At 40.5% G+C, this 15,817-nt stretch overlaps 1 long non-coding RNA gene across 1 annotated transcript; it reads left to right on the top strand.

The window, feature by feature from the left end:
* The first annotated feature begins 1,494 nt into the window (after positions 1 to 1,494).
* LOC117518907 lies at positions 1,495 to 3,171 on the top strand. Its single transcript, XR_004563114.1, has 3 exons — positions 1,495 to 1,576; positions 1,651 to 1,730; positions 3,041 to 3,171. It is a non-coding gene; the product is annotated as an uncharacterized LOC117518907 (long non-coding RNA).
* Positions 3,172 to 15,817: the final 12,646 nt, after the last annotated feature.

Raw genomic sequence — 15,817 nt, 5'->3', positions numbered from 1 at the left:
TTTTCTGCTTTTAACAATAGTGTGATAGTGAGTGGATGGGACTGTTTTCTGCTTTTAACAATAGTTAATAGTTGAGGTGGTGGACTGTTTTCTGCTTTTAACAATAGTTAATAGCTGAGGTGGGACTGTTTTCTGCTTTAAATTAATAGCTGAGGTGGACTGTTTTTCTGCTTTTAACAATAGTTAATAGTTGAGGTGGACTGGTTCTGCTTTTAACAATAGTTAATTGAGTTTTGAGGTGGACTGTTTCTGCCTTTTAATTCCTAGCTGAGGTGGACTGTGTTTTCTGCTTTTAACAATAGTTAATTCGTTGAGGTGGACTGTTTCTGCTTTTAACAATAGTTACTAGTTGAGGTGGACTGTTTTCTGCTTTTTAACAATAGTTAATAGTTGAGGTGACTGTTTTCTGGCTTTAAATTAATAGCTGAGGTGGATGTTTTCTGCTTTTAACACTAGTTAATCGTTGAGGTGGACCTGGTTTTCTGCTTTTAACAATATGTTAATAGCTGAGGTGGACTGTTTTCTGCTTTTAAATTAATAGCTGAGGTGGACTGTTTTCTGCTTTTAACAATAGTTAATAGTTGAGGTGGACTGTTTTCTGCTTTTAACAATAGTTAATAGCTGAGGTGGACTGTTTTCTGCTTTTAACAATAGTTCTTCTGATTATTTGATCTTTGAGCAGTGTGACACAAAATATTGTATAAGGAGTTTGGAAGGACACAGATTTGACATAATCGAGGGAGAAAACCCAAAGTATCATGAGGGATAAATAAACTAAGGATCATCTGGTAGAAATGACATCATTCACATTTAAGACCACTTTCCAACCCTGGGACTTTTAAGACCATCGATCAAGGAAGAAGACCTTAATCCAAAACTGCATTTAAAAAGTTAGTCAAATAAGTCCATCATTGGTTGCAGGACAAAGCTCAAGCCTTTTAGTCAGTTTACTGACTCTGTGGACGATGATGTAATCTTTGTGGAATCAGTTGATACCCTGAGTGCCGCACTTGAGAAGCTGAGTGAGGCAGTGTTTGGTGGTTATTGTGATTATCTTTGCAGGAGAATGAAGGTCCAAGTCTTTAGGGTCCTGGTGCTTCCTGTCTGGTTGTTAGACATGGACTCTAAGCAGTGACCTAAGGAGAGGACTGAATGCCTCTGTTACTTCATGAGACTTGGATGAGGAGGATCACTGACACTGTGAGGAAAACAGCTACCACATTTAGTCCGTCTGGTCATGATCCAGCAAACAGGTGCCTCAGTGTTGAGGACCTCATCAGCTGGAGAAGATCAAGGACACGCCCACAGTGACGCACTACACCAAACCATCCTCCCAGATCTGACATCTTATTTGACATGACAGTTGGAGAATTTGAGTTTTGAAGCCAAAGTGTATGTAAACTTCTGTCTCATCCTCATATAAAGTCTGGTCATTCTTGCTCTCATTTGTTTGGTCCATTCATGTGTCAACAATCTGTCCTTGTGTGTCTTCAGAGTCAAAGGAGAAGTCGAGCAGAGTTTCTGTTTGATCTTGTCACACACTCGATGCCAGTGACGACTCACAGACGAGATTCTGGTCAGACACACAAATACAGGAACACACAGCTGCAGTAACTGATCATGTGACGGTGATGTCTCGCTTTCTCTCAGGTGTCACAGCAGGTGTGGAGCCTGATGTCACCCAAGAACAGAGATCACCATCTGAACTGGACAGTTTTCACTTGGAAAAGGTAAATTCTTCTGTGTTGACTAACATGGACGCCTTTTTTCTGTTTTCTGTTTGCTGCAAGCCAAATCTACCTACGGGTACAAATAAAGTTACCTGAACCTGAACCTGATTCTTCTTCTGCTGAATTAAAAAATGATCTATTTGTAGTTTTCATGCAAGTGGCAAGCTCCAGTGCTCAAAAGTGAAGCCAACATGAAAGTGTTAAGGTCATCAGTTCCTCAGATGGTCACTTGAGGCTGACTCTAAAAGACGGACACCGTAGACTCCCACATTAAAATGACCAGCTTCACAGCAGAAACAGAGCTGGTATAAGAAATAGTTTTGGTCTCTATAGCTTGTTTCCTTGGTCATGGAAGAAAAACTAGCAGGCACCTATAACTAGCTAATGTGCAGGGGCTGAATCTTCAAACAATTCTTCCAGCTGTAAATTAATGAATAATTAGGAACCGCGAGCACTAAGTGATGGTTGCTGTGGACTTGACCGTGTTTGTCCTTTCTGAGCATTTTATGTTGAATGAGCTATTACTACTGTACCGAGGACCCAGATCCTGGATATCAACCACCCAGGCAGACAAACTGGTCCATCCCAACCTCTCCAAAGTAACATCTGTGTGTTGCAGCCGGGTGAAAGTGAGCGTGCCCAAGGCAATGCCAAAGCTGGACATGTCCTTGACCTTCTCCATCTGCTGGAGTCCTAAACAATGAGGCACCTGTGTGTTGGACCATGACCAGAGAGAGTGCGTGTCGTGAAGCAGTATGTGGGCTTTTGCCAGGTTAATGTAGGGTCAGGCACTGATTGACACCTGGTGGTGGGTTTAGGCCAACTCATCAGGCTACAACAGTCACGTTTGCATGAAGACAGGGTTAAAGGGTTTTAGTGGCAAAGCCGGTGAGAGACAGTGAAGCAGTTATTTAATTTTTCATGGGAGACACAGATAACCAGATAAAACCTCTGAGCTGATTTACAGACATGTTTTTGGAGATGTAGCGGGTACGCCCCGGGAAAGCCCATTAAGTGGCAAAACCATCTGCATGCTGGCGTTGTTTGTAGCGTAGCATTAGCTTACAGGCGGGATAGAACTGGAGTTGGGCCAACAACCTTTGGAGACTAACTCAGTACATTAACTCACCACATGGACTAAATGTGGTGTCTGATGTTCCCTCACAGTGTCAGTGATCCTCCTCGTCTGAGTCTCACTAAGTAACTGTTCACTGGACACATGCCCTTTAACAAACTCACCGGTGACCTCACAAAGGCTTTGTCTGTAGTCATACATGGTCTGTTTTCACGTCATGTTTCATCTTTTACAGGACTCTGTTGGTGCCAACAGGAAGCGAGCAGCTTCAGAATCAGGTTTTTGTTAGTTTTTTATTCTTTGTCATTCTTTCATTTTCTGCCGCTTCTCCAGATCTCAATAGCAGCTTACAAAGCAGCTCCTTCCATACTTCCCTATCCCAGTAATGTTGTGGTTTTCATGTTATTCATGTGCAACTGAATGTGGATCCTCAGTGTTGGACCATGAACACTCTGGGGGGGTGCGGTTAGCCTTGTGAGGTGGTAGCAAGAGACACACCAGATCCATATCTGTTATTTCTCTTGCTTGCCTCTACTGGTGGTTGGCTCTCACTGCGGTATTGTATCACTTCCTGTTCCGGAGCACAGCGGTGTTTTTCTGTATCTGTTAGCTGTTTAATCTGCGCAGTTAGATTGATCTAGTTATCTAGATTACGATTTGTTTCCCAGTGTAATCTTTACGTGCCTTAACTAAAGCACTCCTTCTGCTGAATCACCTCTAATTATTTACACATTATTCACTTTGCGTGTTTTTAGGAATCCGCTAGCTTAGCGTAGCTACTAGCTCTTAGCCGATTTAGCATGGCGGCTTCTCCTGTCTCTCCCGCACTTTTCTGCTCTGGTGGGAATGTTTAGTTATTCCTCGGCCTCCTTTAGCAGTAATGGTACTTGTAATAAGTGTAGCTTATTCGTAGCTTTGGAGGCCAGGCTGGGCGAATTGGAGACTCGGCTCCGCACCGTGGAAAATTCTACAGCTAGCCAGGCCCCTGTAGTCGGTGCGGACCAAGGTAGCTTAGCCGCCGTTAGTTCCCCCCTGGCAGATCCCGAGCAGCCGGGAAAGCAGGCCGACTGGGTGACTGTGAGGAGGAAGCGTAGCCCTAAACAGAAGCCCCGTGTACACCGCCAACCCGTTCACATCTCTAACCGTTTTTTCCCCACTCGACGACACACCCGCCGAGGATCAAACTCTGGTTATTGGCGACTCTGTTTGAGAAATGTGAAGTTAGCGACACCAGCAACCATAGTCAATTGTCTTCCGGGGGCCAGAGCAGGCGACATTGAAGGAAATTTGAAACTGCTGGTTAAGGCTAAGCGTAAATTTGGTAAGATTGTAATTCACGTCGGCAGTAATGACACCCGGTTACGCCAATCGGAGGTCACTAAAATTAACATTAAATCGGTGAGTAACTTTGCAAAAACAATGTCGGACTCTGTAGTTTTCTCTGGGCCCCTCCCCAATCGGACCGGGAGTGACATGTTTAGCCGCATGTTCTCCTTGAATTGCTGTCTGTCTGAGTGGTGTCCAAAAATGAGGTGGGCTTCATAGATAATTGGCAAAGCTTTCTGGGGAAAACCTGGTCTTGTTAGGAGAGACGCATCCATCCCACTTTGGATGGAGCAGCTCTCATTTCTAGAAATCTGGCCAATTTTCTTAAATCCTCCAAACCGTGACTATCCAGGGTTGGGACCAGGAAGCAGAGTTGTAGTCTTACACACCTCTCTGCAGCTTCTCTCCCCCTGCCATCCCATCATTACCCCATCCCCGTAGAGACGGTGCCTGCTTCCAGACCACCAATAACCAGCAAAAATCTATCTAAGCATAAAAATTCAAAAAGAAAAAATAATATAGCACCTTCAACTGCACCACAGACTAAAACAGTTAAATGTGGTCTATTAAACATTAGGTCTCTCTCTTCTAAGTCCCTGTTGGTAAATGATATAATAATTGATCAACATATTGATTTATTCTGCCTAACAGAAACCTGGTTACAGCAGGATGAATATGTTAGTTTAAATGAGTCAACACCCCCGAGTCACACTGTCAGAATGCTCGTAGCACGGGCCGAGGCGGAGGATTAGCAGCAATCTTCCATTCCAGCTTATTAATTAATCAAAAACCCAGACAGAGCTTTAATTCATTTGAAAGCTTGTCTCTTAGTCTTGTCCATCCAAATTGGAAGTCCCAAAAAACAGTTTTATTTGTTATTATCTATCGTCCACCTGGTCGTTACTGTGAGTTTCTCTGTGAATTTTCAGACCTTTTGTCTGACTTAGTGCTTAGCTCAGATAAGATAATTATAGTGGCCGATTTTAACATCCACACAGATGCTGAGAATGACAGCCTCAACACTGCATTTAATCTATTATTAGACTCTATTGGCTTTGCTCAAAAGTAAATGAGTCCACCCACCACTTTAATCATATCTTAGATCTTGTTCTGACTTATGGTATGGAAATAGAAGACTTAACAGTATTCCCTGAAAACTCCCTTCTGTCTGATCATTTCTTAATAACATTTACATTTACTCTGATGGACTACCCAGCAGTGGGGAATAAGTTTTATTACACTAGAAGTCTTTCAGAAAGCGCTGTAACTAGGTTTAAGGATATGATTCCTTCTTTATGTTCTCTAATGCCATATACCAACACAGGGCAGAGTAGCTACCTAAACTCTGTAAGGGAGATAGAGTATCTCGTCAATAGTTTTACATCCTCATTGAAGACAACTTTGGATGCTGTAGCTCCTCTGAAAAGAGAGCTTTAAATCAGAAGTGTCTGACTCCGTGGTATAACTCACAAACTCGTAGCTTAAAGCAGATAACCCGTAAGTTGGAGAGGAAATGGCGTCTCACTAATTTAGAAGATCTTCACTTAGCCTTTAAAAAGAGTCTGTTGCTCTATAAAAAAAGCCCTCCGTAAAGCTAGGACAGCTTTCTACTCATCACTAATTGAAGAAAATAAGAACAACCCCAGGTTTCTTTTCAGCACTGTAGCCAGGCTGACAAAGAGTCAGAGCTCTATTGAGCTGAGTATTCCATTAACTTTAACTAGTAATGACTTCATGACTTTCTTTGCTAACAAAATTTTAACTATTAGAGAAAAAATTACTCATAACCATCCCAAAGACGTATCGTTATCTTTGGCTGCTTTCGGTGATGCCTGTATTTGGTTAGACTCTTTCTCTCCGATTGTTCTGTCTGAGTTATTTTCATTAGTTACTTCATCCAAACCATCAACATGTTTATAGACCCCATTCCTACCAGGCTGCTCAAGGAAGTCCTACCATTATTTAATGCTTCAATCTTCAATATGATCAATCTATCTTTGTTAGTTGGCTATGTACCACAGGCTTTTAAGGTGGCAGTAATTAAACCATTACTTAAACAAGCCATCACTTGACCCAGCTATCTTAGCTAATTATAGGCCAATCTCCAACCTTCCTTTTCTCTCAAAAATTCTTGAAAGGGTAGTTGTAAAACAGCTAACTGATCATCTGCAGAGGAATGGTCTATTTGAAGAGTTTCAGTCAGGTTTTAGAATTCATCATAGTACAGAAACAGCATTAGTGAAGGTTACAAATGATCTTCTTCTTTCTTTTTTTCTTTTTAATATTTATTTCATTCATTTAAAAGAAAAACAGAAAAGCAAAAAACAAAAGCACCACAATACCAGAATGAAAAGGAGCAGAAAGAAGAACAAGTCTTATGATTTCTGCCCCTTTTAACAATACAATCTTTCAATATACAGCATCATAGTCAACATTATTTAACAGATTGCATTTCTTTAACTTGTCACATACCACTGACCCATTTCATAATTATGACCATTAATTAATAGATTACATCACTGACAGGTTATATTTAAACTTAAGACACTCCAAACATTATTAACAGTTTACCTTTTTTTTTTTTTTTTTACTTTCTTGCAGCCCACTGACTTACTTCATAATTTCATACTTACTTAATACATCTAATTTAATATGTTTTTTAAATACTTTAAGTGACCTTAATTCTTTAATTTCTTTATTAAGATTGTTCCATAATTTGACACCATTTACTGCAATACTCCTTTCCTTTACTTTGGTTCTAAATCTTGGTTTTTTAAAGACTTCTATTCCTTTCAATTTATAACTACTACTCTTTTTTCAAACATATTTTGAATGTTTGTTGGTAAAGTATTTTATTAACTTGGTACATCGTTGTAATATTTTCAAATCAACTAAATCATGAAATTTAAGTACCCTATACTTAATAAACAATGGATTAGATGGATCTCTAAACCACTGTTACTAATCACTTTTAAGCTCTTTTCCTGCAAATAAATAACGGTTTGTATATAGGTTGTATATGTTGATCCCCAGATTTTCACACAGTAAGTTAAATATGGGACAATCAATGAATTGTACAATGTTAATAACCATAACCTATTAATGAATATTTTACTTATGCAAAACAGCAATGGCTTTCGCTATTTTTCCTTTTATGTAATTTATGTGTGACTTCCATGTAAGATCTTCATCAATCATGACTCCTAAAAATTTTCATTTCTTTACCCTTTGTATATCCATTCATCTATTTGTAATGACACATTATTTTCTTTCGCTCTATCATTAAACAATATGAAATTTGTCTATTAATATTTAGTGACAATCCTGTTTATATCAAACCAATGTTTAACTTTTTCCAACTCTGTATTTATCACTTGTGCTACTCCTGTATATCTGATCAGAGTAAAACAGCGGTTGTATCATCAGCAAATAAAATGCTGCCAAGCACATTGGATACATTCACAAAATCATTGATATACAAAATAAACAGTTTGGGTCCAAGTACCGATCCTTGTGGTACTCCATAAATAATGTTACACAATTCTGATTTGGTATTATTTATCTGAACAAACTGTTTTCTATTTTCTAAGTAGCTTTTTACCCCCTGATGTGCAAACACCTCTTATTCCATATTGGTGTAACTTGTGGAGCATATCTTGAGTGGTCGTATAACATTCAAAAGCCTTTTTCAGGTCATAAAAATACTTGCAAAATAATCCTTATTATCTATTGTTGTTGATATTTCTCTATTAGTTCCATAATTGCCATAGCTGTCGATGTTTTGTCTGAATCCCTACTGAGCATTATTTAAAATATGATGTTTCTCAATAAATTTATCCAATCTTGTTACAACAACTTTTTCCCTAATTTTAGAAAACTGTGGAAAGCAATGATACTGGCCTGTAATTAGAAAAATTATGTTTGTCTCCATTTTTATATAATGGGACTACTTAGCAATTTTCATTTCATCTGGAAAACCCCAGTTGACAGAGACAGAATTCCAATATAAGTAAATGGTTCAATAACAATTTCTATTATACTTTTGTACAGTCATCATGTCTAAATCTTCATGGTCAGTTGATCTTTTGCTTACACAGTTTTTTTTACAATATTTCTTATTTCATCTTTTTTCCACATTGTTCCAGGAAAATACTATTGACCGTATTACCAATGTACATAATTTATCTTCTATATTGGTTTATTTCCCACAGACTTGACCCTACATTTGAAAAATAATCATTAAACCCATTTGCCACTTCTTTATATCATATATCTCTTTATTTCCTTAACAAAGTAATTTGGAATAGTTTGCTTTCGTTCCATCACTATCAATCACACTTTTTTATAATTCCCCAGTTACCCTCATATTATCTTTACTCTTATTTAGTTTTTCACTGTAATAATCTTTTTTTTGTTTCCTAATTATTGTTAATAGTTATTTTTATATGTTTTGTATTTATGTTCTGATTCCCTTTGTTTGCAATTTTAAAAGCACCTGTAAAATAGTTTTTCTTTGCACAAGCATTTTTATTCCCTTTGTCAGCCATGGTTTATTTACTCTTTTCTTACTAAATTTCAATTAATTTACCAATTTTTATTGTATGATTTTCATCAATATTTTCATAAATGAGTTATATGCTACATTAACATCACTGACATAACTTCTTCCCAGTTTGATTTTAAGGTCATATTTTAATGCCTCTAAGGCTTTTACTGACTTATCTCTTTTAAAGTTTATATCAGGTTTTTTTTTGTTGTACCTATTTTATATTTAAATATTGAAAAAATTGGTAAATGGTCGCTAATATTCTGTCATGAAGATCCCATTCTTGATAATTTCATCTGTTCTGTTGTAAATATATTATCAATTACCGTTGCACTTTGCGATGTAATTCTGGTTGGTTTTGTTATCAAGGGGAATAACCCCAAACTATACATTGTATTCACAAAATCACTTAATCTTTGGCAGCTGGAGCTTTCTATGTTAATATTAAAGTCCCCACACATAAAAAGCGTTTTGTTTTTAATTTGAGGAATAATTCAATTATTTTATCTGTAAATTTCACACACAAGAATCTGGTGCTCTGTATACACAACTAATTAAATATTCTTAGATGTTTCATGTACAAGTTCCACTGTTACAATTTCTATGACATCATTCATAATTGTCATTTCTTCAACAATTGTACACATCAGATCGTTTTTGTATACAGAGCAATACCACCGCCTTTTTATATCTTTCTGTTTACAAAATACAGCTCATATCCCTCCATTTGAACTTCATCCATGAGATCATCTTTAAGCCAAGATTCAGTGATTGCAACAATACTAAATCTATTTTAAACTGATTTAAATAATCTTGTATTTGTGACATTTTACAATACAAGCTTCGACTGTTTATATGTATGAGTGACAGGGTATCTTCTGCAATTTTTTCACTATTCAGCTGTTCTACCGTATAATACTCCACAACCAATCGTTTTTTAAGTCAAATATACTTTCATCAGTATTAGTGTCTATGTCATATATTTTATCCTCTGTTTCCATGTTTGATCTGATTTTTTGTTGGTCCAATTACAACAAAGGTTATATTTGATTGTCTATTCAAGGTCTGTAGTTCGTAAGGTCCTCCATGTTTTTGATTTGTATACCGTTTGTTCCTTCTTTCACTCTAATCCACACCCTACAATTCCAGACCCATGTAGCAACAATATGTTTCTGTTTCTTAGTAGTCTTGCTTTCCCTAGCATATCTGCAATTTTTTTTTGTTAGATGCTCATTTATATAGACACTCGTTCCTTTCAAATTCTTGCCTGTCTTAATAACTCATATTTATATTTTCTGCTTGTAAAATCGTATAAACAATGTTAGATAGTTTATTTTTTCTATCTTTAGTTGGAATAGTATAACAGTCCTGATATTGTGTCTTGATGGATGACAACACCTTTTGATATAAAAAGTTTGTACTTGTTGTTCCAATGATTGTCTTTCTTCAGGTGGTGCATCCTCCCCCACTGGCTCCACCAGAATCCACCACCCTTGCATATGTCGCGATGCCTTGTTCTAGTCCAGATATTATAACGTCATCTTTCTAGTAAATTGTTCAAGTTCATCTACACGTTGCTCAAGTTTCTTAATGATCTTGTCCTTCTCTTTAACCAGATTTTGGAGTTCTTTAATTTCCACCATCAGTTTGTCTAGATTAGACATGTCTTTTGATATATGGTTTAATGAGGTCTTTATCTCCTCTATATCTTCCTCGAGTTTATCTGTTTTCCTGGGTGGTGCCATGCCGACTGTCGTGGCTCAGTATGGCCACTATTGATTACAAAAACAATTCTCACCAGTAGCCTCCACCACCACAGGTCCGGTAGCCGCACCCCAACCCTCCCCGTTGCTAACCTCGTTCACAGCCGCCCCAGCCACGGTCGTAGCCGCCGCCAGCCCTGGATGTAGCCGCTGCTAGCCGCGGATGTAGCCGACGCCTCGGGCCTGGATGTATCGCCCGCCACCCGATGCCCCGGGCCTGAATGAACCGCCTCCACCCATGCCTCCGCTGCCAGCCTCGGACGTAGCCGCTGTTAACCGCGGATGTAGCCGACACCTCGGGCCTGGATGTATCGCCGCCACCGATGCCTCGGCCTGGATGAACCGCCTCCACCGATGCCTCCGCCGCCAGCCACGGATGTAGCCGCTGCTAGCCTCGGATGTAGCCGCTGCTAGCCTCGAACGTAGCCGCTGCTAGCCTCGGACGTAGCCGCTGTTAGCCTCAGATCTAGCTGACTCGCCTCGGGCCTGGATGAACCGCCTCCACCGATGCCTCCGCTCTGACTGCCTCACGGTCGCAGGAAGACTGTTCCTCTGGATGTGGCATCGGCTGACTGTGTTCACATGAGCACCTGAGCATCTTCTTATGGCCTCGGACAGTGGACTCATCTCTGTGCTTGTTCTGTTAGACCTCAGTGCTGCTTTTGATACTGTTGACCATAAAATTTTATTACAGAGATTAGAGCATGCCATAGGTATTAAAGGCACTGCACTGCGGTGGTTTGAATCATATTTGTCTAATAGATTACAATTTGTTCATGTAAATGGGGAATCTTCTTCACAGACTAAAGTTAATTATGGAGTTCCACAAGGTTCTGTGCTAGGACCAATTTTATTCACTTTATACATGCTTCCCTTAGGCAGTATTATTAGACGGCATTGCTTAAATTTCATTGTTACGCAGATGATACCCAGCTTTATCTATCCATGAAGCCAGAGGACACCACACCAATTAGCTAAACTGCAGGATTGTCTTACAGACATAAAGACATGGATGACCTCTAATTTCCTGCTTTTAAACTCAGATAAAACTGAAGTTATTGTACTTGGCCCCACAAATCTTAGAAACATGGTGTCTAACCAGATCCTTACTCTGGATGGCATTACCCTGACCTCTAGTAATACTGTGAGAAATCTTGGAGTCATTTTTTCTCAGGATATGTCATTCAAAGCGCATATTAAACAAATATGTAGGACTGCTTTTTTGCATTTACGCAATATCTCTAAAATCAGAAAGGTCTTGTCTCAGAGTGATGCTGAAAAACTAATTCATGCATTTATTTCCTCTAGGCTGGACTATTGTAATTCATTATTATCAGGTTGTCCTAAAAGTTCCCTAAAAAGCCTTCAGTTAATTCAAAATGCTGCAGCTAGAGTACTGACGGGGACTAGAAGGAGAGAGCATATCTCACCCATATTGGCCTCTCTTCATTGGCTTCCTGTTAATTCTAGAATAGAATTTAAAATTCTTCTTCTTACTTATAAGGTTTTGAATAATCAGGTCCCATCTTATCTTAGGGACCTCGTAGTACCATATCACCCCAATAGAGCACTTCGCTCTCAGACTGCAGGCTTACTTGTAGTTCCTAGGGTTTGTAAGAGTAGAATGGGAGGCAGAGCCTTCAGCTTTCAGGCTCCTCTCCTGTGGAACCAGCTCCCAATTCAGATCAGGGAGACAGACACCCTCTCTACTTTAAGATTAGCTTAAAACTTTCCTTTTTGCTAAAGCTTATTATTTAGGGCTGGATCAGGTGACCCTGAACCATCCCTTAGTTAGCTGCTATAGACGTAGACTGCTGGGGGGTTCCCATGATGCACTGTTTCTTTCTCTTTTTGCTCTGTATGCACCACTCTGCATTTAATCATTAGTGATCGATCTCTGCTCCCCTCCACAGCTGTCTTTTTCCTGGTTCTCTCCCTCAGCCCCAACCAGTCCAGCAGAAGACTGCCCCTCCCTGAGCCTGGTTCTGCTGGAGGTTTCTTCCTGTTAAAAGGGAGTTTTTCCTTCCCACTGTAGCCAAGTGCTTGCTCACAGGGGGTCGTTTTGACCGTTGGGGTTTTACATAATTATTGTATGGCCTTGCCTTACAAATATAAAGCGCCTTGGGGCAACTGTTTGTTGTGATTTGGTGCTATATAAAAAAAATTGATTGATTGATTGATTGATTATTTAAATCCTCTGCACCCACCCAGTCAAAATGTTATAGTCCCGCTGATGGAATCCTACTTTCAGTTTGGATCATTTACGCTCATTGTGATTAGATGACAACAGATGACCTTTGCCAAAAATCATTCCTTCTGCTGCTTCTAGTAAGGTTCCATTTCCAACCTTGTATAAAGTACCCAAGGCATTTTCTGTTGAAAGCAGACAACAAACTGATTTCTTTGGATTTTGACATGCTGAGTTTAATTACCCCCTAATTTGCATAAAGCAAAATGGCCACCCGCTTCATCAGATTTGTCAGGTGTGGTGCTATTTGCTTTGGATGAGAAAATACAACTTGTATTTCTATGTAATTTGAGCTGCTGAATTTAAATATTGTTGGAAAGCTGTATCTCTACTCCTTCACCCCATAATTAGCAAAAAAAAAAAGTATAAAAAATGTAAGGTGTTGGGCTTGAGACCAGAAGATCCTCGGTTCAAATCCCCGTCTGACTGGAAAATCACTAAGGCCCTTGGGCAAGGTCCTTAATTCCCCAGTTGGTCCTGGTGTGTCGTGATCACCTTGTATGGCAGCAGCCTGAAAGGGTGAATGTGAGGCATTATTGTAAAGTGCTTTGAGCGTCTGATGCAGATGGAAAAGTGCTGTATAAATGCAGTCCATTTACCATTTATTAGCTGAGTGACTGGTATTGTTACCGCTTAAAAAGTAAGTCATCTTTGATTTGACCAAGGCAAGCAAAAAGCCTTCAGTATCGTCTCGTTCATCTTGAAGGTCTCAACATTGTGCAGAGTCTTGTCAGCCTTCTCCTCCTGGCAGAGAGATGCAAAGGGCCCATTTAAAAGTACTGGAGGCACTTCTGAGTCTTGCAGCTGGTCCAGTGGAGGGACCTGCAATGGGTTCCTCGGTGTCTTGAGACATGGACCGTTCCTCTAGTCTCCTAATATTTGTCTTGTTGGTGAACCAACTGTAACAGGATCTATGCCATTTTAGAGACCTCTCATTAGAACTCAGTATCCTCTGTGGTGAGTTTGTTCTCCATATATTTGTGTTTGTGACGGACTCTTGCACTATCCTGCAATGTAGGCCCTTTCTTTGTCACCACCTGAACAAGATTTTCTTTAGTGCAGTCCTGACAAATGAACACCAATCCACTGAAGAATCTCGTTTCATGCTGCCCAATGGCCTGGTCGCACGACACTTAACAAAGGGTAGCTGAAGGCAAACGAAACAAGAAATCTGGACTTTCGTTGGCATCGTTTAACCTTCGCGTAACTTCATTTCCTGCAGCTGGCTCTTTGTCATTATTTTAAATGGTTGAAAAATTTGAACAAATGCCGCCGAAACCTCAGTTTGTCCGTATTTCGTTTTGCTGTAGTTGTTGCCATTTTTTTAATCGTTTGCCTAGTTTTTGTAATGTTAGCATTTAGTTTGTTTGTTCAACCAGCTGAATGTTTTCACACAGTACAGGAGCTGGTATGTGAGCGCTGCAGTGGAGGAACTGCATTTCCTCCACTGCAGCGCTAGTGTGTGGTGTGGGGCTTCTGCCGCTGCATGTAATGTGGTGAGAGCTGCCACAGTCATGCCGTGGTGCTGGCTGGCCAGGAAGAAATTGTCGGCCTGTCCAACAGCACACGGCAGCCCGTGATTTGTTGTCCAGTGCTGCACACATAAGGAGAGAGTTGCATAAACAGTCTGGCCAGAGCTGCAGCATTCTGTCCATGAACTCTGAAGGGCTTGCTGTTCTCTAGCCTGTACAGATAGAAGAGCCTGCTGGCCCTGTCAGCGTCTGACAGTTCAAATGTTTTTAGGAAGTGATCCTTTATCACTGTGTATTTGTTTGCAGCGGTGGTGGGGGGGCCTTTGCAGTGGCGCAATCAGCTTCATTTCTGTGGAGCTGAAGGCTGACATGACGTAATATTTCCTGTCATCTGCTGTGATCTCAGAGCAAACTGCTCCTTGGTTTGTGCAAACCAGGCAGCAGTTTACAGAAGCATGACTGAGCATCAAGTGTGGAAAAACTTCCAGCAGCAGCGAACGTTTGCATGTGACCAGTTTTGATCCACAGAGGTGTATCATATGAAAACAGAAAATCCAGTGTGATTGCAAATGGCAGCATTCTTTTTTTGAACATCTGAGTCACTAAATCATGTACAAGGCAGTCCTTCTGTGTGTGTGCGTACGTGCGCTACAACATATCCAAACACTGAATGCATTCATCCACAGTGAATCAGCTGGAGAGAAGGTGAAGTGTGTGTGTGTCTGATCCATGAAGATAAAACTTTATTGATCTCACAGAGGAGAAATTCACGTTACGTCAGCTCTTAAAAAACACACAAGATGAGTGCGAGGAGAGGAAAATGTGCATCAAACAGCGTGGCAAGGATAAGCAATAATATAATACTTGTACAATACAATAAAATAAAGAAAGGAGGTAGAAATAGAATATATTATATATATTATGATATATATATATATATATATATATATATATATAATGTGTGTGTGTGTGTGTGTGTGTGGTGTGTGTGTATAAGTAAATATGCATATATAAACATGATTGGAATTAAAAAATAGGAGCATCTTATTTACAACTGTAGTGGTCCAGGATGTCGCTCAACGCACAGGGCGGAGGTGAGACAGGATGAGTCACTCCATGGTCTTCATGAGGTAGGAGGTCAGGGCAACTGGTCTGTAGTGGCCGGTTCCTTGGCGTGCAGTGTTTCTGGAACTGGGACCACAACAGGAGGTCTTCCACAGGGTGGGACCACCCCCAGGCTGAGGCTCTTGTTGAAGATGTGGCTGAGGACCTCACAGAGCTCATCTGCACCGGTCCTCAGCAGCCTCTGGGAGGTCCTATCATGTCCTGCTGCTTTCCTCTGGCTACAAGCCGCAGCAGCTGACCTCTCACCTTAGTCAGAGTCACAGTGGGGGGGGGGGGGGCTGAGGTTTGAGCTGAGGTGGGCTGCTGCTGAATACAGTTCGGATGGACAAAGTCCAGGGTGCAGTGGAGGGGACCGGGGGAAGAAGGTGGGGGGTCAGATTGACTGGAGGGCTGGCTGCTGGAGACATGTGGAGAGCCAGGAGCAGGCAGGTGGGCAGGTGTGGAGGAGCCAAAACGGTTAAAGTAACTGTTTAGCTCCTCTGCAAACCGAGAATCTACAATCTGCAGTTCTACTACTGGCGCCCTGCCCAAA

This window comes from Thalassophryne amazonica, chromosome 1 (genome assembly GCF_902500255.1).
Source record: "Thalassophryne amazonica chromosome 1, fThaAma1.1, whole genome shotgun sequence".
NCBI classification, from domain to species: Eukaryota; Metazoa; Chordata; class Actinopteri; order Batrachoidiformes; family Batrachoididae; genus Thalassophryne; species Thalassophryne amazonica.
Note: the sequence above shows the minus strand (reverse complement) of the source record. Positions and strands in the feature narration are given on the sequence as shown.